Genomic DNA, 26,121 nt, shown 5'->3' on the forward strand with positions numbered 1-26,121 from the left:
ATAAGGCAAGAAATCCCACTTATTAAACCTGGCAGGGCACACCTGTGAAGTGAAAACCATTTCCGGTGACTACCTCTTGAAGCTCATCAAGAGAATGCCAAGAGTGTGCAAAGCAGTCATCAAAGCAAAAGGTGGCTACTTTTAAATCTTTAAATGAGAAGGTGTGTCCAAACTTTTGGTCTGTACTGTACGTGACCTGGGAGGTGGAACCTACTACCTTAGGATGCTTGATAATACAAAGGGATTGGCAGTTAGAGGACGACCTAACAATATTCCCCCCGTGCAAGTCAATAATAGGGTTATGACTGCGAAACCAGTGGAGACCTAACACCACAGCAGTAGAAAGATACTGTAAAATAAAAAAGCATGCCTCTTCCTTATGCAGACAAACTGTGGTGATAGAAACTGGTTCAGCGGGGAGATACCCAATACTCTGGGAAAGGAGAGAATTATCAAGAGACAATAATGTTATACAAACATCCAAGGAGATAAGAGGAACCTCCAACTCCTTGGCCACTGCAGCATTTAAAAAACTTATCTCAGCTCTGCAATGAAGAAAAGCATAACCCTCCTCACTCTTACCGCTAAATGTGATAGCAATGGGTAAAAATAATTTCTTTGTTAATTTCCCACGTGGACATTCACAAACCGGATAGCGTGAGGAACCACATAAAAGACACTGTCGCCGATGCCATCTTTGCTGCATTGACTCCCGAGAGCTACCAACTCCACTAAGCTGCATGGGTTCTCCCTCAGCCTCAGGAGCAGCAGAGGATATGGATGAACTCCGCCCGAGGGACAATTTTTCCTGACCTCTCTCTCGTCTTCTACGATCAAGTCACCCAGCTAAAGTCATGGCGGCCTCAAATGACCCGGGAGTAGAATGGTGCACTAGCATATTTTTAATATTTACATTAAGCCCAGACAGGAAAGTACTACGAAGAGTGGTATCATTCCACCCAGTCTCTATGGCCCACCTTTGAAACTGGGAGCAGTAGTCCTCCACAGTAAGGTCCCGTTAACACAATGCCTTAAGATGGGATTCAGCTAAAGCCACCTGGTCCAGTTCATTATAAATCTGCCCCATAGCCTTAAAAAATGAATCCACTAACGAGAGTATGGGTGAACCTGAAGGTAATGAAAATGCCCAATACTGGGGATCCCCTCTAAGAAGGAAAATAACAAGACCCACCCGAGTACCTTCATTCTCAGAGGAAACAGGGCGAAGTGGGAAATATAATTTGTACCCATCCTTAAAATTATTAAACTGTTTTGGATCTCCCCCCAAAAAATCAGGAAGGGGCACCTTTGGTTCTATGGGAATGACCCACGCTGTAGGACTGGGGTTAGAACTTGCCTCTGTCAGGGACCCCTGAGCCAGGGTCTGGCTATGCTGGATCATGGTGCTCTCCAAATCCTGGAAAATTCCCAAAAGACCCTGCATCTGGTCAGTAAGCTGCTTGACTGGATCCATTTTCTTTTTTATTATGTTTATTCTGTTATGCGCTTCCCAGAGGAACCCAGCAAGACAGGCACCAAACAGCAAAGGTGCTGCCACAGATGCACTTGGCACAAGCTGCCCAGCTAGCCGAGCCCTTGAGGGCTGGGAATAATCTTCACCCAGCTCACAGTAAATGGAAGGGTGGACTTGGCAGAGCTCTTACCAGACCCGCTGTTGCCGGACATCTGGCTTCTGGTGACACAGCTGGTTCCTAGTCGAGGACCAGGTAGAACCCCAGGAAGTGAAACCAGAAGACAAAATGAGAAAACCCCTGAAAAATAACAAAACCTAATGCTAGCACCACTCACTGCCAAGCACATAGGGAACTTCAAACTACAATAAACAGCAAAGGACTGAGCATGGAGCAGGGTTATATAGCCCGCCTAATGATCAGGTGTTGATTACCTCCCAATCATCCCCAGACAACCACTTGCTGCTAGCTTCAGCAGCAGACTGAACATAGTCCCACCACTGCTCAGTAGCAGACACAACAGCATCCTGCATCCTCACACATCCCACAACAACAGAACGTGATGCTCCACAAGATTGGGACCGTTTTCCTGCACATGTAATAGCTCCACCTCCAGGGTCAGGACAATGGCGGCGCTCGCGACCTGAGTAGCGTAGCACCGGACCTTCTCCATTCCCAGATTGGAGCACAGTACCACGATGCGTAACACTCATAAGGATACATTATATTGCAGTAGCTACTGGCCCTCCAAAAAAGGTTAGTGAGGGCTGGTTGCTGGCCCTCTAAAAACGTTGAGTAAGAGCCAGCTGCTGGACCTTTAAAATTTGAGTGAGGGCCACTGGACAGCCCTCTGACAATTGTAAGGGCTGACTGCTGCCCTCTAACAATAGTGAGGTCTGCCTGCTGGCCCTCCTACAATATTGACGGCCACCTGCTGCCCCTCTAACAATAGTGAGGGCTGACTGCTGGCCCTTTAACAATAGTAAGGGCTGCCTGATGGCCCTCTACAAATAGTGAAGGCCATCTGATGGCCCAGAAAAAAAAATGGGACTTTCAGGGTCTATTCTGACTCCATGACTAAGCTGCAAGCATAGTGCGCTGTGAGACATCATTACTAGGATGGCTCTTTTTAACCATACTCACACGATGTGATGTCCTCAGACAGTTTTAACTCGACTGCAGGAAGCATGTATGAAGATCCAGAAGAAGATTTATTTTCCAGCTGAATTCTTGATGATGTCCAAACATACAGCATGTAAAAAAGACTTTTCAGAACAGGGGTGAAGCACATGAGCTTCTAAGTTGGCTGAAGATGGTGAATGAGGAAGAAGAATGGGGAAGAAGGGAGGGGTTACTGACATCAGAGCTACATCAGAGAGAGACAGGGAGAGAGGAAGGACAAACTTCTAAGGAGGGCATCCTTATTGCATAGCAAAAAAAATAGCAATATATAACAATTCCATGATAGTGCAAAACTGTCTGTATGATTCCCAAATCATGGGACATGTACCTCCTTCATAAATGGAACAGGATGTGTCTGATCATGTCTCATACACCAAATAGCCAGATATGGTATTAAAATGTTAAAATTACATTTAGTGGTGAATGCATTTTTCACCATTGAAAGCAATGCAAACGTGTCAAAACGCAGCAAAAACACTACGTGTGAACATAACCCAAGGTGTGGAGGAGCATTTTTTTCTCTTATTTATTTTGTCTTATATACAAGTCATTATCCTGGAAAGAATGTTTCTTAACATTCCTTCCAGGAAAATCCATTTTAGCTTTGTTTTTGTATGTTTTATTGTCAGTCCGTAAAATTGGAGTAATACTCTGAACATTCTTCTCAGCAGCTACCTGGGATTCAGAGATGCTTCCAGGAGTCTTCCCCATGCTGTTCCCATTTCAGTGCTGTTTCCATCGATTTGACCAATTTTTAGACCCCCTCCAGACCTTCAGAGGGGGCACTGGAAAAATGCTCATGTTTCCCATTGACTTCTATTATACTCTTTACTTGTGTCGAGCACCCGAGCATTATGATTTGCTCGACCCGAGTAACGAGTACCCGAGCATTTTAGTACTTACCCATCACTAATCTAGTCTGCAACAGTAACCAGGGGCCATCCTCTAAGTCTAGAGGAAAGAAGGTCTCTTCCCAATCACAGAGGGTGACTCTTTACTGTTAGAGCAGTGAGACTATGGATTCTCTACTATAACATTATTCTGTAGTATTTGATTTCCAACAAAGTACCAGGAGGGCCTGGATGTCTTTCTTGATAAATATAATGTTATAGGTTATGGGCACTAGATTCTGTGATGGGACATTGATCCTGGAACTAAACTGATTGCCATTTGTGGAATTGCGAGGGTTCTTTTCCCTAATATGGGGGAAATTAGCATCTGCCTCATGGGGTTTTTGACTCCTCTTGATCAACAGTATGTCATGTGTGACAAAGTTAATGGCAGAGTACTGGAGGGGAGATATGTTTCACTGCGGCTGTTAGCTTCAGTGAATTGAAACCTTTAAGTTTTCTCCAGCATGTTATGTGCTGGGGGGTTAAACCACCATTTTAAAAGGGCTTGGTTTTTGTGAATGGCCATAGTGCAGGCGGGAGGCCATTCACCATATCTCTACCCCAGGGTGTGGTCTGGGCTATAAATAGCCAGCCTTTTGACTCAGGTGTTGTTCAGTGTATGGTGAAGCTAGCTCCTGAGAGAGAGAGAAGATTGTGTTTTGTGCTGGACTGTGTTTTATTGTTAACCCTTAATGGCCAGACCCCGGCCAACGTAAGGACTGTTCTGTACCTTTTTTTATTTTCTTTACTGCTATGCCAGAAGGGCCGTGTTTATTTTATGAACTTTGCTGTGGTTTATGCAGTTTTAAATAAACCACCAAGGAATTTAAAGAGACAGTGTTCCGTGTCTACCTCAGAGTGAAGCAGAACGAGCCAAATCTACCACAGGTGGTGTTAAAATTGTGGGCAACATTCCCAGAGAACATGTGTGACTGCTACAAGTGGTGCTGCATGTGAGGGGTAAAGTCTGTCATAAGCCCGCAAGCGATGCCAGACAAAATGGAGGACCTAATTAAGGAACTGGTGCAAGCACAGCAGCAGCATCAGCAGCACCAGTAGCAGCTACAGCAGCAGAGGGAGCAGCAGCAGCAACAGATGCCACAACAAGCAACCACCAAGCTGCTTATGCAGCAGCTCTAGCTCCAACAGCAGCAGTAACAAGACCAGCGCCGACAACAGCAATAGCAAATTGATTTGCTCATTGAGGCAATTCGTGGGACGGTGGAAGCTCCAACTATAAGGTCAGTGGATGATTTTTCCATCCGGAAGGCAGTAAGGACAGCTCTGCAGAAAATGACACCGGGTGACGACAGAGAGGCCTTTCTGACGGTATTTGAGAGGGTTGCTGAGAGGGAGAGACTTCCGCAATAAGCATAGATGCTGGCGCTATATTTGATGGGGGAGCCCCAGAAGGCTTACCATGACATGTCCTTGCAAGACGCCAAGAAGTATGGAAAGTTAAAAACTGAAATCTTGACGCACTTGGGGTTGACGATGACTGTCAGAGAGCAACGGGCCCATTGCTGGGTGTATCACCGAGTGAATCCCCCTCTGTTCCAAATGGTTGACCTACTGAACCTGGTCCTAAAATGGTTGCAGACAGAGTCCTTTACCCCTGCACAGATGGTAGAGCGAGTTGTGATGGACAGATTTGTTCATTCCCTTTCAAGGCCGATACAGGCTTGTGTTGCCCAGGGTGATCCCCAGAACGCCGATGAACTGGTCGGACTGGTCGAGAGTAGTGATGAGCGAGTACTAAAATGCTCGGGTGCTCGTTGCTTGGTTCGAGCAAATCGTAATGCTCGGGTGCTCGACCCAAGCAAAGAGCCCAATGTAAGTCTATGGGAAACTCGAGCGTTTTTACAGTGCCCCCTCCCCCGGAGGTCTGTAGGGGGCCTAAATATTGTCCAAATCAATGGGAACAGTGCTGAAATGACATGGGAACAGCATGGGGAAGACCCCTGGAAGCATTTCTGACTCCCAGGTCACTGCTGTGAACATTGTCAAGAGTATTACGCCACTTTTATGGACTCACAATAAAACGTACAAAAACTAAACCAAAATGGATTTTCCTGGAAAAAATGTTAAGGAACATTCTTTCCAGGGTAATGACTTGTATATCAGGCAAAATAAATAACCAAAAACAAAAATGCTCCTCCACACCTTGGGCTATGTTCACACTTTGCGTTTTTGATGTGTTTTTTGCACTTTTGTAAAATGCAATCACCAGTAAATGTCATTTTAACATTTTATTACCATATCTGCCCATGTGGTGTGTGAGACATGATCAGACACATCCTGTTTCATTTACGAAGGAGGGACTCTGAAAGTCACAAAGTCTCTTTTTAAAGGGCCATCAGTCGGCCCTCATTATTGTTAGTGAGCCATCATCTGGCTATACTTTGTTGTTCCCATTGTTAAGGAGAGGGTTCCCTATACTGTTATTGTGTGTGCAGTCACTGCAAGGCCTGCCCAAAATTTGGAAAAACCCCAATATCCCTTTGAAGCCACATAGAGGAGGGCCTCAGTTAAAAAAATGTTCCCATTAAAAAGGAGAGGGTCTCATATACTGTTATTGCGTATGCAGTAACTGCAAGGCCTGCCCAAAATTTGGAAAAACCCCAATTCACCTTTGAACAGACATAGAGGAGGGCCTCATTTAAAAAAAAATTCCCATTATTAAGGAGCGGGTCTCCTATACTGTTATTGCGTATGTAGTGACTTCAAGGCCTGTCCAAAATTTGGAAAAACCCCAATACCAATTTGAAAACACATAGAGGAGGGTCTCAGTTAAAAAATGTTCCCATTATAAAGGAGCAGGTCTCCTATACTGTTATTGCATATGCAGTGACTTCAAGGTCTGCCCAAAATTTGGACGCACCCCAATACCCCTTTGAAGACACATAGAGGAGGACCTGAATAAAAAAAATGTTCCCATTATAATGGATCGGGTCTCCTATACTGTTATTGCGTATATAGTGACTGCAAAAGGCTGTAAAAAATTTGGAAGCACCATAATACCCCTTTGAAGAGATGTACAGGAGGTCCTCATTAAAAAAATTGTTACCATTGTTAAGGTAACATTTACCTCTGGGGGCATACATGAACATACTGTATAACATACAGAATGTTAGAGGTAGGCCTCTAAAAAAATTTCCTAGGAGCATCATAAACACCCTTACAAAAAATGATGTGGGCCACCCTGTCACCCTGGTGATACAGTAGCGACATGTTCCCATTAGAAAGGAGCGAGTCTGCTATACAGTTATAGGGTATGCAGTGAGTACAACGGCTGCCAAAATTTAGGAAAAACCCCAATAACAGTTTAAAGACACATAGAGGTGGGCCTCAGTAACGACATGTTCCCATTAGAAAGGAGCTGGTCTCCCATACTGTTCTTGCGTATGCAGTGACTGCAACAGCTGCCAAAAATTTGGAGATACTCCAAAGCCCCTTACAAGAGACATAGAGGAGGTGATATGGTATATACGTTGATGAATGATATGGTAATGGAAGATGAGGAAAAGGAGGAGGACATCAGAAAATAGAAAAAATCAGGAAGCTTATACCCATGTCTGGGTGTGAAGAAGTGCATGGGAATAGATCCCCCCCCCCCAAAAAAAAAAGCGACTGGATTTGACTTTATGGTCCGCTGCTATCATCCGGTGGTGATACGAAGTCTGACCCAATCCAGCCCTTGTTAAGTTTTATAAGAGTCAGCATGTCAGCATTTTCAGTTGACAGGCGGATGTGCCTATCAGTTATAGTACCCCCAGCTGCATTAAAAATCCGCCATGACAAAACACTAGCGGCAGGACAGGCCAGGACCTCCAAGGCGTAGAGCGCTAGTTCTTGTCATCCAGCTTGGATACCCAATAATTATAAGGCACAGAGGAATCACGGAGGACGTTGGTACGGTCAGTAAGGTACTGCTTCAGTATCTTCCAATACCTTTCCCTTCTTGTCAGAGTACCCCACGCATCAGGGTCTGTGCACTGGGAGGGTCTGAGAAAGCTGTCCCACACCTTTGACAGTGTTCCCCTGCCTCTGCTGCGTCGTATTTGTGTCTCCCTTGCCTGAACTCCTTGGTTGTCCAAGGAACTGTGACCTCTGCCACCAGCGGTTTCAGATAGGAATTTTTTTAATAATTCTGCAACAAGGGCCTTGTGGTACTGCAACATTTTACTAGACCTCTCTGCCGCGGGAGAGATAGAAAGTTCTCCTTGTAGTGTGGGTCTAAAACCACCAGTAATTATTGTCGGGCAAAATGCATACAGCCATGTGTGCCAGACTGGTAACAGCCACATCTTCCCGGTCCTGACTAAGAGGATGACTGTCCATGCGCTCCTCCTCCTCATTCTCCCTTTCCTCAGGCCATCCACGCTTAACAGATGGTATGAATGTTGTGTGGGTAGTACCGTCTGTAACGCAGGAAACCAGCTCCTGTTCCTCCTCCTGCTCATTAGCACTTAATCCGCATTGAAATGAGATGAGGCTGGACTGTGTGGCATCACCCTGTATGGTTCCTTGCTGCTGCTGAAGCACAGCGAGAGCAGCAGAAGCTGAAGGTGACTTTTGAAAATGGCACACACGCGGCGTACTTTGACAGCTCCTCTGGCAGATCCAGGTAGGTTTTAAGAAACCGCTGAACCACTAGGTTGGGCATATGGGCCAGGCATGGTACGTGTGTGAGGTTGCCTAGCTTCAGAGCCGCCACCAGGTTCCGGCCATTGTTACACGCATGCCTGGCTGTAGGTTCAGCTGTGACAGCCACAGATCTACCTGCTCTGTTACAGCTGTCAACAACTCTGCAGAGGTGTGCGGTTTGTCCCCTAAGCACATTAGCTTCAGCAGTGCCTGCTGCCACTTGGCCGAGGCAGTGCTGCAATGCTTCCAGCTTCCGACTGATGTTGTCATTTCGGAGATGGAGGCTGAGGAAGAGGAGGTGTAGGAGCTGTAGAATGTGGGGGCAACCCTGATTGACCCAGGGCTCGCAATTCTCGGCATCAGGAATGTGTTCCATTCCAGAGTCCGGCTGGATCCCGGCTTCCACTATATTAACCCAGTGTGCCGTCAGCGAAATGTACCATCCCTGGCCACAAGCACTTGCCCACGTGTTCGTGGTTAGGTGGACCTTCCCAGTAATTGCGTTGTTGAGGGTACATATAATGTTCTGGGACATGTGCTTGTGTAATGCGGGGACAGCACACTGGGAAAAATAGTGGCAGCTGGGGACCGAGTACCGAGGTACGGCCGCCGCCATCAGGTTGCGGAAAGCTTCTGTCTCCATGAGCCTAAAAGGCAACTTTTCAATTGCAAGCATTTGAGTAATGTGTGAGTTTAGTAGTGTGGCCTGTGGAATGTTGGCTGCGTATTTGCGCTTGCGTTCCAAGTATTGGGGTACGGACACGTGAATACAGACATATTCCACTCCATTTAAAGTCAGCCAGCTGTGTTTTGTTGAACCTATTCACACTTTGTCACTGACCAATACCATATCTATAAGGCCACTTCCTAAAACCGTGGACGTCAGACATGATCCCATATTACTGCAGTAATAATACAGACATTTTGTGGAGCGTGCCAAATATACTCCATTTAAAGTCAGCCAGCTGTGTGATGTTGAACCTATTCACACTTGGTCGCTGACCAATACTATACTACACGGTCACAGCCTAAAACCGTGGTCGTCACAAGTGATCGCATATTACTGTAGTAATAATACAGACATTTTGTGGAGCGGGCCAAATATTACACTCCATTTAAAATGGTAAAGGCGCGTGGCAAGGGACGAGGGAGTAGACGTGACAGTGATGGTGCACGTTGAGGCTGAGGCTGTGGGCAAGATGAAACTGTGCCTGCTGAGGGAACACAACAAACACCCACATCATGTCGAACTGCCTTCCTGTCCCAATTACTAGGGGGCCACGGAACACCACTCTTGAAGGCAGAACAGTTTTCCACCACCACCACTCTGTCTTCCACACGGTCAAGTCTCAGTAGGTGTGAGTCTGGATCACATATTTCTCACCCTGATCCTCCTTCCTCCCATCATGCCGAGTGCCTGGAGACAACTGATCCCACACTTGGACACTCCGAAGAGCTTTTTCACTTTTCCATTTATAGATTTGGGCCTCTCGCCCGGCCAGCTTCAAGGAGGGCAAAAGGAGATTGCATGCAGCTATGCCCAAATATTTGAGCAGCCACGGTCACACGAAGGTGACAGTGGGAAAGTGATATTACTGTCGCAAGAGGTGGATGTTGATGATGATGTGACACAATTGCCAGCAAGTCTGGAGGAGGCCCAGGGTGCGTACATGGAAGACAAGGTGGTGGACGATGAAGTCACTAACCAAACCTGGCAAGGTGACATGCATAGTGAGGACAGCAGCACACAGGGGGAGGGAGGCTTTTATAGAAGGGCCCTACGTCATTTTTTTGGGGGGGACCCCCTGTAATCTAGCCAGTAAATGCTAAGCAAACAGCTGTGGGCTGTTACTAATAGCAAGAGAACATCTTTGACTAATGGCCTCTTCCCTGGCTAGTAATATCAGTCCCCAGTGGTCGGCTTTCCCTCTGCTGGTTATGAAAATTACATGGGAGCCCACACCCTTTTTTTAATTTAATTCTTCATTTTATTTCATTTATAAGAAATCCCATGACCACAGTGCTTGTTTTTGATGCTTCATAAACTCACCTGCAGCATGTCAATTTCTGTAGCCGAGATTCTAGTCTCCACTGAAGATTTTGACCTATTGAAATCTCATTACATGCGGTGGATCTGCAAGTGCTGACAAAACAAGTGCGGCATTAGAGCGCCGTGTTTTGGACGCAGCAAAAATACTCAACTTGGGTCCAACAGTAATCCAAAGGTTAAAGCCATGTCCCACGTTTCTGTTTTCAAATCTTTATTTAGCTCCAAAAAGCATTCATTTCTGTACAAAAACGCACCAAAAATGTGTTTTTTCCACAACAAAGTGAATGAGAAACCTGAAGTTTCATGCACACGTGGAGTATTTTTTGACTTGCAGATTTGGTGCAGAAAATAATCTTCAGCATGTCAATTCTCTGTGCGTTTTTGCAGGGTTTTTTGCCTGTTTTTTTTCAGTGCATTCAATGTTGGAATGAACGCAGGCAAAATGCACCAAAAACGAAAAAAGAAAATAATCTTCAGCATGTCAATACTCCCACTTTCCCTGGTGCGGAGGCGAGTGGGGTAATAAGGTTGGGGTTTGTATCAGCCTTGTATTGGTAATAGAGAGGTGTCTATAAGACTCCCCCATTATTAACCCTATAGTCAAGGTTTTGAAATAAACACACGGACTGAAAAAAAAACTTTATTTGAAATAAAAGTCCTCACAATTTTAATTATATATTTAAAAATAAAAAAAACAGAATACTCACCTAACGCCTAATCCTCAATGCCCTTGTCTCCTGTAAGAAATCAAAAATAAAAAACAACCATGTGACTCACCTGTCCACCGTGATGACATAAGCATGAGGGTCCCACGGCAATCATTTGTAGGACAGTCACATCGGCAGTCACTGATGTGACTGCTGTACAAGCTAGCAGGCTACACACTGACAGGAGTGTAATCACTCCTGTGTCAGTGTACAGTGCTGAGCTGCCGGGAGAGAGATCACCGGAGTTCAATCAGCTGAGCGCTCCAGTGACCTCACAGGCACCATTGCTGAATGAGAATTTTCTCACGTCACAGTGCAGTAAGTGGGGTGACATGAGCTCGTCAGCTGATGAACCTGTGTGACTTCTCTCACAGCTGCTGGATAGCACAGTCACATCTCTGGATGTAGCTGTGCTATCAGTGAGATTGCCGTGGGACTCTCGATATTACTCGATATTACTTGAACTACGGCGGATAGGTGAGGATTAGGCTATGTTCACACTAGCCATTTTTCAGCGTTTTTTTTATGCAACATTTCAGCTGTGTTTTACAGTACCAGCAAAGGCTATGAGATTTCAGAAATCTCATGCACACACATTAGTTTTTGTATCATCAGTATTTTGTGCTTTGCATGTTTTTTTTAGCATTTTCACTCATTAAAAGTAATAATTGGTGAATAAAACGCTGAAAAAAATGCCTAGTGTGAACATAGCTATGAGGTTTTTCTGCATTTATAGTGAAAAAAAGCAAGTACAGTAGTATGTGAATCTCATTTATTTTTGGGATTTTACCATCTTGTCTTGGTCACCTGAGATGGCTGATTGGATTAGGACAGTTTAATTAAATTAGTAATGTGTACAATACTGTGGCCCACGGATGTGAGTAATTGAACAATTTCTGAGCAACTGAATGGCAAACCATAGTGTGAAATTAAATAGTGCCCTACAAACTCAATGCACTGCCAGTGTCTTAGATAAACTATTCCTTAACAATTCACCTCCCTCCACCTTGGGGTGGTTGAGGGCCTTCTACACCTGGTAATAATAGGGCAGGACTTTAGCTTGTTCTGGGACTTATGGCAGAAAGCAGGCATACCATGTGACATAGACAAGAAACGGTTCAATCATGTTGAATCCTCATCGCGGTCGGAGGCAAATGAATTCCCCCTGTGTGTCCTTGCTGGTGACGAGGATGAGACAGTGACCCAAGAGGCTGAAATTCCTGAGTTGGGGTTTCTGGGGGGAATTTTGGCACTGCTCAAATGCAGGATATAACACTGAAAAATGCATCTGATAATGTGACTGTAATAAATGGGGTTGCTCAAGAGCCGGGGGCTAACACCATGTTCCCGAATTTCACACTGAATGAGGAACTGCTTTATTGGGTCACTAAACCTAGAGAGGAAGTGATAAAGCAGTTGGTGGAGCCGAGTCTCTATAGACATAGGGTATTAGATTTGGCCCATTCATATGTCTTGGGTGGTCATCTAGCAGTCGACAAAACTCAAGAGTGAATCATGCAGAGGTTCTACTGGCCTGGATGTCACCGAGACATTGTTAATTTTTGCCGCTCCTACCCGGAGGCGGTGCCACAAAGAAACTCCTCTGCCAGGAGTATAGCACGAGAACTAATGCATATTTTTCCCGGATGGGCCTGCCAAACGAGATTCTGACGGACCAGGGAACTCCTTTCATGTCCAAAGTAATGAGGGAATTGTGTACGGTTCTACAGATTACACAACTCAAGACATCCGTGTACCATCCGCAGACGGACGGCCTCATGAAGAGGTTCAACAAAACCCTCAAGTCCATGCTTAAGAGATATATGGAGAAGGATGGCCGAGACTGGTATTGCCTACTTCCCTACTAACTTTCTCTATTAGGGAAGTCCCGAGGCCTCTACGGGGTTCTCACTCTTCAAGTGGCTTTATGGACGACACCCTTGGGGACCATTATTTTGTATGGGACAATATATGGCTTTCTTTATTCTCTACAGAGCATTATATGGGTTCTTTATTCTGCATGGAGCATTATACGGGGCCCATTATTCTATATGGAGAATTACATGGGGTCCATTGTACTTTACTGGGCATTATATGGGGCCTATTATTTGGTATGGAGCATTATATGGGTTCTATTATTCTATATGGAACATTATATTGGGCCCATTATTCTGTATGGAGCAATATATGGGGTTCTTTATTCTGTATGGAGCATTATACAGGGCACATTATTCTGTATGGATCATTATATGAGGCCCATTATTCTGTATGGAGCAATACATGGGGTCCATTATTCTGCATTGAGCATTATATGGGGTCCATTGTACTGTATGGGGCATTATATGGGGCCCATTATTCGGTATAGAGCGTTAAATGGGTTCCATTATTCTGTATGGAGCTTTTTATTGGGCCCATTATTCTGTATAAAGCATTATATGAGGCCCATTATTCTGTATGGGGCAATATATGGGTTCTTTATTCTGTTTGGAGCATTATATTGGGCCCATTATTCTGTATGGAGCAATATATGGAGTCCATTGTACTTTACGGGGCATTATTTTGGGGCCATTATTCGGCATGGAGCATTATATGGGTTCCATTATTCTGTATGGAACATTATATTGGGCCCATTATGCTGTATGGAGCAATATATGGGGTTCTTTATTCTGTTTGGAGTATTATACGAGGCCCATTATTCTATATGGAGCATTATCTGAGGCCCATTATTCTGTATGGGGCAATATTTGGGGTTCTTTATTCTGTATGGAGCATTATATGGGGTCCATTATTCTGTATGGGGCAATATATGGGATTCTTCATTCTTTATGCAGCATTATATGGGTTCTTTATTCTGTATGGAGCATTATACGGGGCCCATTATTCTATATGGAGAATTACATGAGGCCCATTATTCTGTATGGGACAGTATATGGGGTTCTTTATTCTGTATGGAACATTATACGGGGCCCATTATTCTATATGGAGAATTACATGAGGTCCATTATTCAGCATGGAGCAATATATGGGGTCCACTGTACTGTATGGGGCATTATATGGGGCCCATTATTCGGTATGGAGCATTATATGGATTCCATTTTTCTATATGGAGCATTATATTGGGCTCATTCCATATGGAGCATTATATGGGTCCCATTATAATGTTTGGAGCATTATATAGGGGCAATTATTCTATATTGAGCATTATATGAGGCCCATTATTCTGTATGGAGCAATATATGGGGTCCATTGTACTGTATGGAGCATTATATTGGGCCCATAATTCGGCATGGAGTATTAAATGGGTTTTATTATTCTGTATGGAGCATTATATGGGGCCCATTATTCTATATGAAGCATTATATGAGGCCCATTATTCTGTATGGGGCAATATATGTTTTTTTTTATTCTGTATGGAGCATTATATGGGGTCCATTATTCTGTATGGGGCAATATATGGGGCTCTTTTTTTCTGTGTAGAGCATTATATGGGTTATTTATTCTGTATGGTCCTTTATACGAGGCACATAATTCTATATGAAGCATTATATGAGGCCCATTATTCTGTATGGAGCAATATATGGGATCCATTGTACTTTACTTGGCATTATATGGGGCCCATTATTCGTTATGGAGCATTATATGTGTTCCATTATTCTGTATGGAACATTATATTGGGCCCATTATTCTGTATGGAGCAATACATGGGGTTCTTTATTCTATATGGAGCATTATATAGAGTCCATTATGCTGTATGCAGCATTAAATGAGGTCCATTATTCACTATGAAGCAATATATGGGGTCCACTATACTGTATGGGGTATTATATTGTGCCCATTATTTGGTATGGAGCATTATATGGGATCCATTATTCCGTATGGAGCATTATATGGGTCCCATTATTCTGTTTGGAGCATTATATGGGGCCCAATATTTTATATAGAGCATTATATGAGGCCCATTATTTTGTATGGAGCAATATATGGGGTTCTTTTTTCTGTATGGATCATTATGCGGGGCCCATTATTCTTTATGGAGCATTATATGAGGCCCATTATTCTGTATGGAGCAATATATGGGGTTCTTTATTCTGTATGGAGCATTATGCGGGGCCCATTATTCTATATGGAGCAATATATGGGGTCCATTGTACTTTACGGGGCACAATATGGGGCCCATTATTCGGTATGGAGCATTATATGGGTTCCATTATTCTGTATGGAGCATTATATAGGGCTCATTATTCTGAATGGAGCATTATATGGGGTCCATTAACTTGAATGAAGCATTATATGGGGCCCATTATTCCATATGGAGCATTACATGAGGCCCATTATTCTGTATGGAGCAATATATGGGGTTCATTATTCTGTATGGAGCAGTATATGGGGTCCATTGTACAGTATAGGGCTTTATATGGGACCCATTATTCGGTAATGAGCATTAAATGGGTTCCATTATTATGTATGGAGCTTTATATTAAGCCCATTATTCTGTATGAAGCATTATATGGGTCCATTATTCTGTTTGGAGCATTATATGGGGCCCATTATTCTATATGGAGCATTATATGAGTACCATTATTCTGTATGGGGCAATATATGGGGTTATTTGTTCTCTATGGAGCATTATATGGGTCCATTGTACTGTATGGGGCATTATATGAGGCCCATTATTCAGTATGGAGCAATATATGGGGTTCCTTCTTCTGTAAGGAGCATTATACGGGGCCCATTATTCTATATGGAGCATTATATGAGGCCCATTATTCTGTATGGAGCAATATATGGGGTCCATTGTACTTTACCGTGCATTATATGGGGCCTATTATTCGGTATAGAGCACTATATGGTTCCAAAATTTTGTATGGAGCATTATTTTGCGCTTATTATTCTGTATGGAGCATTATATGGGGTCCATTATTCTGTATGGAGCATTATATGGAGCCCATTATTCTGTATGGAGCATTATATGGGGCCCGTTATTCTATATGGAGCATTACATGAACCCCATTATTCTGTATGGAGCAATATATGGGGTTCTTTATTCTGTATGGAACATTATATTGGGCCCATTATGCTGTATGGAGCAATATATGGGTTTCTTTATTCTGTATGGAGCATTATACGGGGCACATTATTCTGTATGGAGCATTATATGAGGCCCATTATTCTGTATGGAGCGATAGATGGGGTCCATTATTCTGTATGGAGCATTATATGGGGTCCATTGTACTGTATGGGGCATTATATGGGGCACATTATTTGATATGGAGCATTAAATGGGTTCCATTATTCTGTATGGAGCTTTATATTGGACCCATTATTCTGTATGAAGCATTATATGGGTCGATTACTGTGGTTCGAGCATTACATGGCGCCAATTATTCTATATGGAGCATTATATAAGACCGATTATTCTGTACGGAATAATATATAGGGTTCTTTATTCTGTATGGAGCATTATATGGGGTCCATTGTACTGTATGGAGCATTATATTGGGCCCATAATTCGGCATGGAGTATTAATTGGGTTTTATTATTCTGTATGGAGCATTATACGGGGCCTATTATCCTATATGGAGCATTATATGAAGCCCATTATTCTGTATGGGACAATATATGGGTTTCTTTATTCTGTATGGAGCATTATATGAGGTCCATTATTCTGTATGGGGCAATATATGGGGCTCTTTATTCTGTGTAGAGCATTATATGGGTTATTTATTCTATATGGAGCATTATATGTGGCCCATTATTCTGTATGGAACAATATATGGGGTCCATTGTACTTTATGGGGCATTATATTGGGCCCATTATTCATTACAGAGCATTATATGTGTTCCATTACTCTGTATGGAACATTATATTGGGCCCATTATTCTGTATGGAGCAATATATGGGTTTATATATTCTATATGGAGCATTATATGAGGTCCATTATTCACTATGGAGCAATATATGGGGTCCACTGTACTGTATGGGGCATTATATTGAGCCCATTACTTGGTACGAAGCATTATATGGGTCCCATTATTCTGTTTGGAGCATTATATGGGGCCCAATATTCTATATAGAGCACTATATGAGATCCATTATTCTGTATGGAGCAATATATGGGGTTCTTTATTCTGTATGGAGTATTATACGGGGCCCATTATTCTTTATGGAGCATTATATGATACCCATTATTCTGCATGGAGCAATACATGGGGTCCATTGTACTTTATGGTGCATTATATGGGGCCCATTATTCGGTATGGAGCATTATATTGGGTCCATTATTCTGTATGAAGCATTATATGGGGTCCATTATTCTTTATGGAGCATTATACGGGGCCCATTATTCTGTATGGATCATTATACGGGGCCCATTATTCTGTATGGAACAATATATGGGGTTCTTTGTTCTGTATGGAGCATTATACAGGGCCCATTATTCTATATGGAGCATTATATAAGGCACAATATTCTGTATGGAGCAATATATGGGGTCCATTGTACTTTACGGAGCATTTTATGGGGCCCATTATTCGGTATGGAGCATTATATGGGTTCCATTGTTCTGTATGGAGCATTATATTGGGCCCATTATTCTGTATGGATCATTTTATGAGGCCCATTATTCTGTACGGAGTAATATATGGGGTCCATTGTACTTTACGGAGCATTATATGGGGCCAATTATTCGGTATGGAGCATTATATGGGCCAATTATTCTGTATGGAGCAATATATGGAGTTCTTTATTTTGTTTGGAGTCTTATAGGGGACCCATTATCTATATTGAGCATTATATGAGGCCCATTATTCAGTATGGAGCAATATATCTGGTCCATTGTACTGTATGGGGCATTATATTGGGCCCATTATTCGGTATGGAGCATTATATGTCTCCCATTATTCTGTATGGAGCGTTATATTGGGCCCATTATTCCGTATGAAGCATTATATGGGTCCCATTATTCTGCTTGAAGCATTATATGGGGCCCATCATTATATATGGAGCATTATATGAGGCCCATTATTCTGCATGGAGCAATGTATGGGGTTCTTTATTCGGTATGGAGCACTATACGGGGCCCGTTATTCTATATGGAGCAATATATGGGGTCCATTGTACTTTACGGGGCTCTATATGTGGCCCATTGTTCGGTATGGAGCATTATATGGGTTACATTATTCTGTAGGAAGCATTATATGGGGCCCATTATTCAGTATGGAGCATTATATGGGGCCCATTATTCTATATGGAGCATTAGACGAGGCCCATTATTCTGTATGGAGCAATATATGGGGTTCATTATTCTGTATGGAGCATTATATGGGATCCATTGTACTGTATAGGGCTTTATATGGGACCCATTATTCGGTAATAAGCATTAAATGGGTTCCATTTTTCTGTATGGAGCTTTATATTGGGCCCATTATTCTGTATGAATCATTATATGGGTCCATTATTCTGTTTGGAGCATTATATGGGGCCCATTATTCTATATGGAGCATTATATGTTGCCCATTATTCTGTATGGGGCAATATATGGGGTTCTTTATTCTCTATGGAGCATTATATGGGGTCCATTGTACTGTATGGGGCATTATATGGGGCCCATTATTTTGCATGGTGCATTAAATGGGTTCTATTATTTTGCATGCAGCTTTATATTGGGCCCATTATTCTGTATGAAGCATTATATGAGGCCCAATAGTCTGTATGGGGCAATGTATGGGGTTCTTTATTCTGTATAGATCATTATATGGTCTCCATTATTCTGTATGGGGCAATATATGGGGTACTTTATTCTGTATAGAGCAGTATATGTGTTCTTTATTCTGTATGCAGCATTATACGGTGCCCATTATTCTATATGAAGCATTATATGAGGCCAATTATTCTGTGTGTAGCAATATATGGGGTCTATTGTACTTAAGGGGTCATTATTTGGGGCCCATTATTCAGTATGGAGCATTATATGGGCCCATTATTCTATATGATGCAATATATGGGGTTCTTTATTCTGTTTGGAGTATTATAGGGGGCCCATTATTCTTAATTGAGCATTATATGAGGTCCATTATTCAGTATGGAGCAATATATGGGGTCCATTGTACTGTATGGCGCACTATATTAGCCCATTATTCGGTATGGAGCATTATATGTCTCCCATTATTCTGTATGGAGCATTATATTGGGCCCATTATTCCGTATGGAGCATTATATGGGTCCCATTAATCAGTTTGGAGCATTATATGGGGCCCATTATTCTATATGGAGCATTATATGAGGCCCATTATTCAGTATGGAACAATGTATGGGGTCCATTGTAGTTTACGAAGCATTATATGGTGCCCATTATTCGGTATAGAGCACTATATGGGTTCCATTATTCTGTGTGGAGCATTATTTTGGGCTCATTATTCTGTATGGAGCATTACATGGGGTGCAGTATTCTGTATGGAGCATTATATGGGGCCCCTTATTCTGTATGGAGCATTATATGGGGCCCGTTATTCTATATAGAGTGTAGCGTCGGCGTCCCTGCCTCCTGCTAGGCTGGGACGCTGTTCCCCTCACCTCTCCTCTCCGTGCCCGGCGTCCTCCTCCCCCTCTGCTGGCAGCGCGCGCTGCTTCCCGGCAACTGTGCTTAGGGCGCGCACGCGCACGCTCCCCCTCTCTTAAAGGGGCCGCGCGCGCCGTCCAAAGGAGTCCCCCGCCAATGGCGTGAGGACCTCACCATATATAAGGCACCTCCTCCAAAATGGAGGTGCCCGAGCAATGTTGTTGCAAAGCCTTCACTCTGCTCTGCTTCAGCCCTCAGGTCCCGTTACCAGTTACCTGCCAGTCACCTGCCAGATTCCTGCTTGATACCTGCCTGATATCCATTTACCTGCTTGCAAGCCTGCGGTCCGACCGTTTGCCTTCCGACACCTGTCAGTCTGTCTATGGACCAGCCTGCCTGCTCACCTGGGAGCGCTCACCTGCTACCTGTCTGCTAGCCTACCTGGAGGCTCCGCCGTCACTTGCCGTGACCACCTGCCTCTCCAGAGACTCTTGCCTGCTCACCTGGGAGCGCTCACCGGCTACCTGTCTGCTAGCCTACCTGGAGGCTCCGCCGTCACTTGCCGTGACCACCTGCCTGTCCAGAGACTCTTGCCTGCTCACCTGGGAGCGCTCACCTGCTACCTGTCTGCTAGCCTACCTGGAGGCTCTGCCGTCACTTGCCGTGACCACCTGCCCGTCCAGAGACTCTCGCCCGCTCACCTGGGAGCGCTCACCAGCCACCTGCCTGCTGTCCTTCTACCCAGAGACTGTCCCTGTCACTTGCCGTGAGTACCCGTCCTTCTACTCAGAGACTGTCCCTGTCACTTGCCGTGACTACCTGCCCTTCTACCCAGAGACTGTCCCTGTCACTTGCCGGGACTACCTGCCCTTCTACCCAGAGACTGTCCCTGTCACTTGCCGTGACTACCTGCCCTTCTACCCAGAGACTGTCCCTGTCACTTGCCGTGACTACCTGCCCGTCTTCCCTGGGAGCCACCCGCTTCCTTACAAGGACCGCCCCCTTGTATAGTTGCTCAGAGGTTCTGCCTCCCAGACCCGTTACAGTTTGCTCGGGCCATGGAACCCGGTGGCACCCAAGCTCCCTCGCTCTTGGACCTATGTCATGAACTGTCCCGTCAGAGGTCCCAACAGGAGTCCATCCTGAGTCATCTGCGGAATGTCAACTCTCGCCTGGACACTCTGACAGCTCCACCAGCAACCACCGCTAGTGTCATGACTCGCAGCCCGGCAGCACCGCTGCCCACCAATACCATGGTATCCTGCCCCGGACCACGGTTTTCTGCACCTCCTCGCTTCGGAGGCGACCCCGCTCAAGCTCGGGGCTTCATAAACCAGTGCACCCTGCACTTTGAACTCCTGTCCCACCAGTTTATCTCCGATCGGGCCAAAGTAGCCTTCATCATGTCCCATCTCACGGGGGAGGCACTGGCTTGGCTAAATCCTCTATGGGAGAGAGGAGACCCCTGGTGTCCGACCTGCCAGCATTTCTCACGGCTTTCTGGAAAGTCTTCGACGAACCCGGACGGAAGACCTCATCCGCATCATCTCTGCTACGCCTCCATCAAGGAAATCTCACCGTGGGCCAATATGCCATACGGTTCCGTACCCTTGCTTCGGAGCTGGCCTGGGATAACGACGCCCTGGTGTCTGTCTTTTGGGAGGGTCTGTCCGGCCGTATTAAAGATGAACTCGCCGGTCGGGACATACCTACCACTCTCGACGACTTAATAACTCTTGCCACCCGGATTGACATCCGGTTCCAGGAACGCGCCAAAGAGGTCACCTGTGAGAGGAGGTTTCCACGTCTAGCCCCTACCTTTCAGAAACCTGTCACTTCTCCCGCTACTCCCCAGGCGCACTCACCCGAGCCTATGCAGGTCGACCAGACCAAGATGGTCAAAACCCGTCAAGAGTTACGCCGTGCCGAGGGGAGCTGCTTCTACTGTGGCAGTAAGGAGCACCGGATCCGTTCCTGCCCGGAGAGGTCGGGAAACGCCTGTGTCTAGGATCGCTCAGAGAGGTCTTCCTAGACAAGAGTAAACCCTCTCCATCTCTGTTGCTGTCGGTCTCTATCATCTGTGGGGAGAACCGTTTTTTTGAACTTGCCCAACTTGAATCTGGAGCTGCCGGAAATCTCATTTCTCAGTCTCTGGTAGAGAAATAGCACATTCCCACCAAACCTCTAGCTGTACCCTTATCTGTCCCTGCCGTGGATGGGGGCCTCTTACCACATCCCATCCAACTCATCACCGAATCCATAACCCTGCAGGTGGGAATGCTGCACTCTGAGAGCATCTCCTTTCATGTTCTGCCTGGACTCTCTCACGCCCTCTTTCTAGGCCTACCTTGGCTTCAGAGACATGCACCCGTGCTTGATTGGCAGACCGGAGAGGTTCTTCGCTGGGGACAGGACTGCCATAAGACTTGTTTAGTTCCCGTCCATCCTGTCCGTCCTTCTCCTACTCCAGCCAATCTACCTGGTCTTCCGGCTCCTTATTGGTCGTATGCGGACGTCTTTAATAAAAAGGAGGCAGAGACATTACCCCCTCATAGACCATACGACTGCCCAATCGACCTGATGCCCGGCGCTACTCCTCCCCGTGGGCGCATTTACCCTTTGTCCGCTGCTGAGACCCGATCCATGTCAGAATATATTGAGGAGAATCTGGCCTGGGGGTTCATCCGGAAATCTACTTCCCCGGCGGGAGCAGGCTTCTTCTTCGTCAAAAAGAAGGACGGCTCACTCCGTCCCTGTATAGACTATAGAGGCCTTAACCAGATCACGGTGAAGAATAAATACCCCCTTCCGCTCATTCCGGAATTATTTGACCGTTTGAGGGGGGCTAGAATCTTCACCAAGCTGGACCTCTGTGGGGCGTATAACCTGGTCCGTATCCGTCAGGGGGATGAATGGAAGACGGCATTCAACACCCGGGACGGCCACTATGAATACCTGGTAATGCCCTTTGGTCTCTGTAACGCTCCTGCCGTCTTTCAAGAGTTGGTCAATGACATCTTCCGGGACCTTCTCTACTCCTGCGTAGTGGTGTACCTGGACGACATCTTGGTCTTCTCTCCGGATCTCCCCACACACCGGAGGGATGTTCGTCAGGTTCTGCTCAGGCTCAGGCAGAACCACCTCTACGCTAAATATGAGAAGTGCCTCTTTGAGCAGACCTCGCTTCCGTTTTTGGGCTACATATTTTCTCAGACCGGCCTACGAATGGATCCTGAGAAACTATCTGCCATCGAGAAGTGGCCTCGACCAGAGGGGTTGAAGGCTATTCAGCGGTTCCTGGGCTTCGCCAACTACTACCGCCTCTTCATACCGCACTTCTCTTCCCGGACTGCCCCTATCTCTGCGCTCACCTGTAAGGGCACTAATCCCAGAGAATGGTCGCCCGAAGCAGAGGAAGCCTTTCTTTCCTTAAAACAGGCTTTCTCTTCCGCCCCAGTGCTGCATCGCCCGGACGGCAAGAAGCAATTCTTCCTGGAAGTTGACGCCTCCTCCTCTGGAGCCGGAGCGGTAGTTACCCAAAAATCGTCTTCCGGGAGAATGGTAACTTGCGGCTTCTTCTCCAAACTCTTCTCCTCTTCCGAGCGCAACTATTCTATAGGAGACCGAGAGTTATTGGCCATTAAGCTGGCATTGGAGGAGTGGCGTTACCTGCTCGAAGGGGCTCTTCACCCGGTAATAATTTACACGGACCACAAGAACTTGGCTTACCTCCAGAGTGCCCAGAGACTTAACCCGCGCCAAGCCCGGTGGTCCTTGTTTTTTGCTCGCTTTGATTTTGTTCTTCATTTTCGCCCGGCTGACAAAAACATCAAAGCTGATGCCTTGTCCCGATCCTTTCTGGTGTCTGATCTTGAGGAGGAACCTAAACACATCATCGATCCCGCCAGAGTAATGCAGGTGGCCCCCGTGAGTCTAAATCGTCTCCCTCCCGGTAAGACGTTCGTAACGGTACCTGATCGGGAGAAGATCCTACACTGGGGTCACTCATCTAAGCTTGCTGGCCACGCCGGTCAGAAAAATACCCTCCAGCTTATTACCCGACACTACTGGTGGCCTACCCTGCACAAGGACGTAAAAGACTTTGTTTCTGCCTGTGTGTCCTGCGTCCCGCAACAAGGTTCCGAGACACCTGCCAGCCGGTCGCCTCCTTCCTCTTCCAGTACCTGCTGCCCCCTGGCAGCATATAGCTATGGACTTCATAACAGATCTCCCTGTCTCTGCCGGTTGTACGGTCATTTGGGTGGTCGCTGACCGCTTTTCCAAAATGGCTCATTTCATTCCCCTGCCAGGCCTCCCGTCTGCACCCGAGCTGGCTAAAGACTTTATCCGCCACATCTTCCGTCTCCATGGCCTGCCCCTCCACATCGTGTCGGATCGTGGGGTTCAGTTCACCTCAAGCTTCTGGAGAGCCACATGCAAGCTGCTAGACGTCACCCTGGACTTCTCCTCCCCATACCACCCACAGTCCAATGGTCAAGTGGAGCGGATCAATCAGATCCTGACCAGTTACCTCCGGCACTTCGTTAATGCCCACCATTCAGACTGGGTGGATCTCCTGCCATGGGCCGAATTCTCTTATAATAATCACGAGAGCGAATCTTCCTCCAAATCCCCGTTTTTTGTAGTATTCGGTCAGCATCCTCGGATCCCATTTCTCGTCTCCACCTTGGTGGACAATCCGGCTGCGGAATCTCTCGTTAGCGAATTTTCCTCCATTTGGGAGAGTACCCGATCCGCACTCCTTCAGTCATCCGAGCGGATGAAAAAACGCGCTGACAAAAAACGCCTGGATCCTCCACAATTCCGTCCTGGAGATAAAGTCTGGCTCTCGTCCAAGTATGTCCGGCTCAAGATTCCTTCCTACAAGTTAGGGCCTCGGTTCATCGGCCCACTGGTAGTTATCAAACAAATCAACCCGGTGGCCTATAAATTGAAACTCCCGGCCAACTTGCGGATCCCTAAGTCCTTCCATGTATCTCTCCTCAAACCCGTGGTACTTAACTCTTTTTCCAAGTCTACAGGTACGCCCCCTGCTCCGGTTTCCGCTGAGAACGAGTTTGAGGTAGAGAACATTCTGGCCACCAAAAGGGTAAGAGGAAAGACCTTTTTTTCTGGTAGATTGGAAGGGGTTTGGTCCTGAGGAGAGAACGTGGGAGCCCCGGGAGAACATCCATGCCCCTCTCATCCTTGATAAATTTCTGTCTGGCCTAAAAAAGGGGGGGCCTAATGGGGGGGTACTGTAGCGTCGGCGTCCCTGCCTCCTGCTAGGCAGGGACGCTGTTCCCCTCACCTCTCCTCTCCGTGCGCGGCGTCCTCCTCCCGCTCTGCTGGCAGCGCGCGCTGCTTCCCGGCCACTGTGCTTAGGGCGCGCGCACGCTCCTCCTCTCTTAAAGGCGCCGTCCTAAGGAGTCCCCGGCCAATGGACGGAGGACCTCACCATATATAAGGCACCTCCTCCAAAATGGAGGTGCCCGAGCAATGTTGTTGCAAAGCCTTCACTCTGCTTCAGCCCTCAGATCCCGTTACCAGTTACCTGCCAGTCACCTGCCAGATTCCTGCTTGATACCTGCCTGATATCCGTTTACCTGCTTGCAAGCCTGCGGTCTGACGGTCTGCCTTTCGACACCTGTCAGTCTGTCTATGGACCAGCCTGCCTGCTCACCTGGGAGCGCTCACCTGCTACCTGTCTGCTAGCCTACCTGGAGGCTCCGCCGTCACTTGCCGTGACCACCTGCCTGTCCAGAGACTCTTGCCTGCTCACCTGGGAGCGCTCACCGGCTACCTGTCTGCTAGCCTACCTGGAGGCTCCGCCGTCACTTGCCGTGACCACCTGCCTGTCCAGAGACTCTTGCCTGCTCACCTGGGAGCGCTCACCTGCTACCTGTCTGCTAACCTACCTGGAGGCTCTGCCGTCACTTGCCGTGACCACCTGCCCGTCCAGAGACTCTCGCCCGCTCACCTGGGAGCGCTCAACAGCCACCTGCCTGCTGTCCTTCTACCCAGAGACTGTCCCTGTCACTTGCCGTGAGTACCCGTCCTTCTACTCAGAGACTGTCCCTGTCACTTGCCGTGACTACCTGCCCTTCTACCCAGAGACTGTCCCTGTCACTTGCCGTGACTACCTGCTCTTCTACTCAGAGACTGTCCCTGTCACCTGCCGTGACTACCTGCCCGTCTTCCCTGGGAGCCACCCGCTTCCTTACAAGGACCGCCCCCTTGTGTAGTTGCACAGAGGTTCCGCCTCCCAGACCCGTTACATAAAGCATTACATGAGCCCTATTATTCTCTATGGAGCAATATATGGGGTTCTTTATTCTGTTTGGAGCATTATACATGGCACATTATTCTGTATGGAGCATTATATGAGGCCCATTATTCTGTATGGAGCAATATATGGGGTTCTTTATTCTGTTTGGAGTATTATACGGGGCCCATTATTCTATATGGAGCATTATATGAGGCACATTATTCTGTATGGAGCAATATATTGGGTCCATTGTTCTTTACTGGGCATTATATGGGGCCCAATATTCGGTATGGAGCAATATATGGTTTTCTTTATTCTGTTTGGAGCATTACATGGGGCCCATT

This window comes from Phyllobates terribilis, unplaced genomic scaffold (genome assembly GCF_046119375.1).
Source record: "Phyllobates terribilis strain yellow unplaced genomic scaffold, ASM4611937v1 Scaffold_181__1_contigs__length_3860067, whole genome shotgun sequence".
Taxonomy (NCBI): domain Eukaryota; kingdom Metazoa; phylum Chordata; class Amphibia; order Anura; family Dendrobatidae; genus Phyllobates; species Phyllobates terribilis.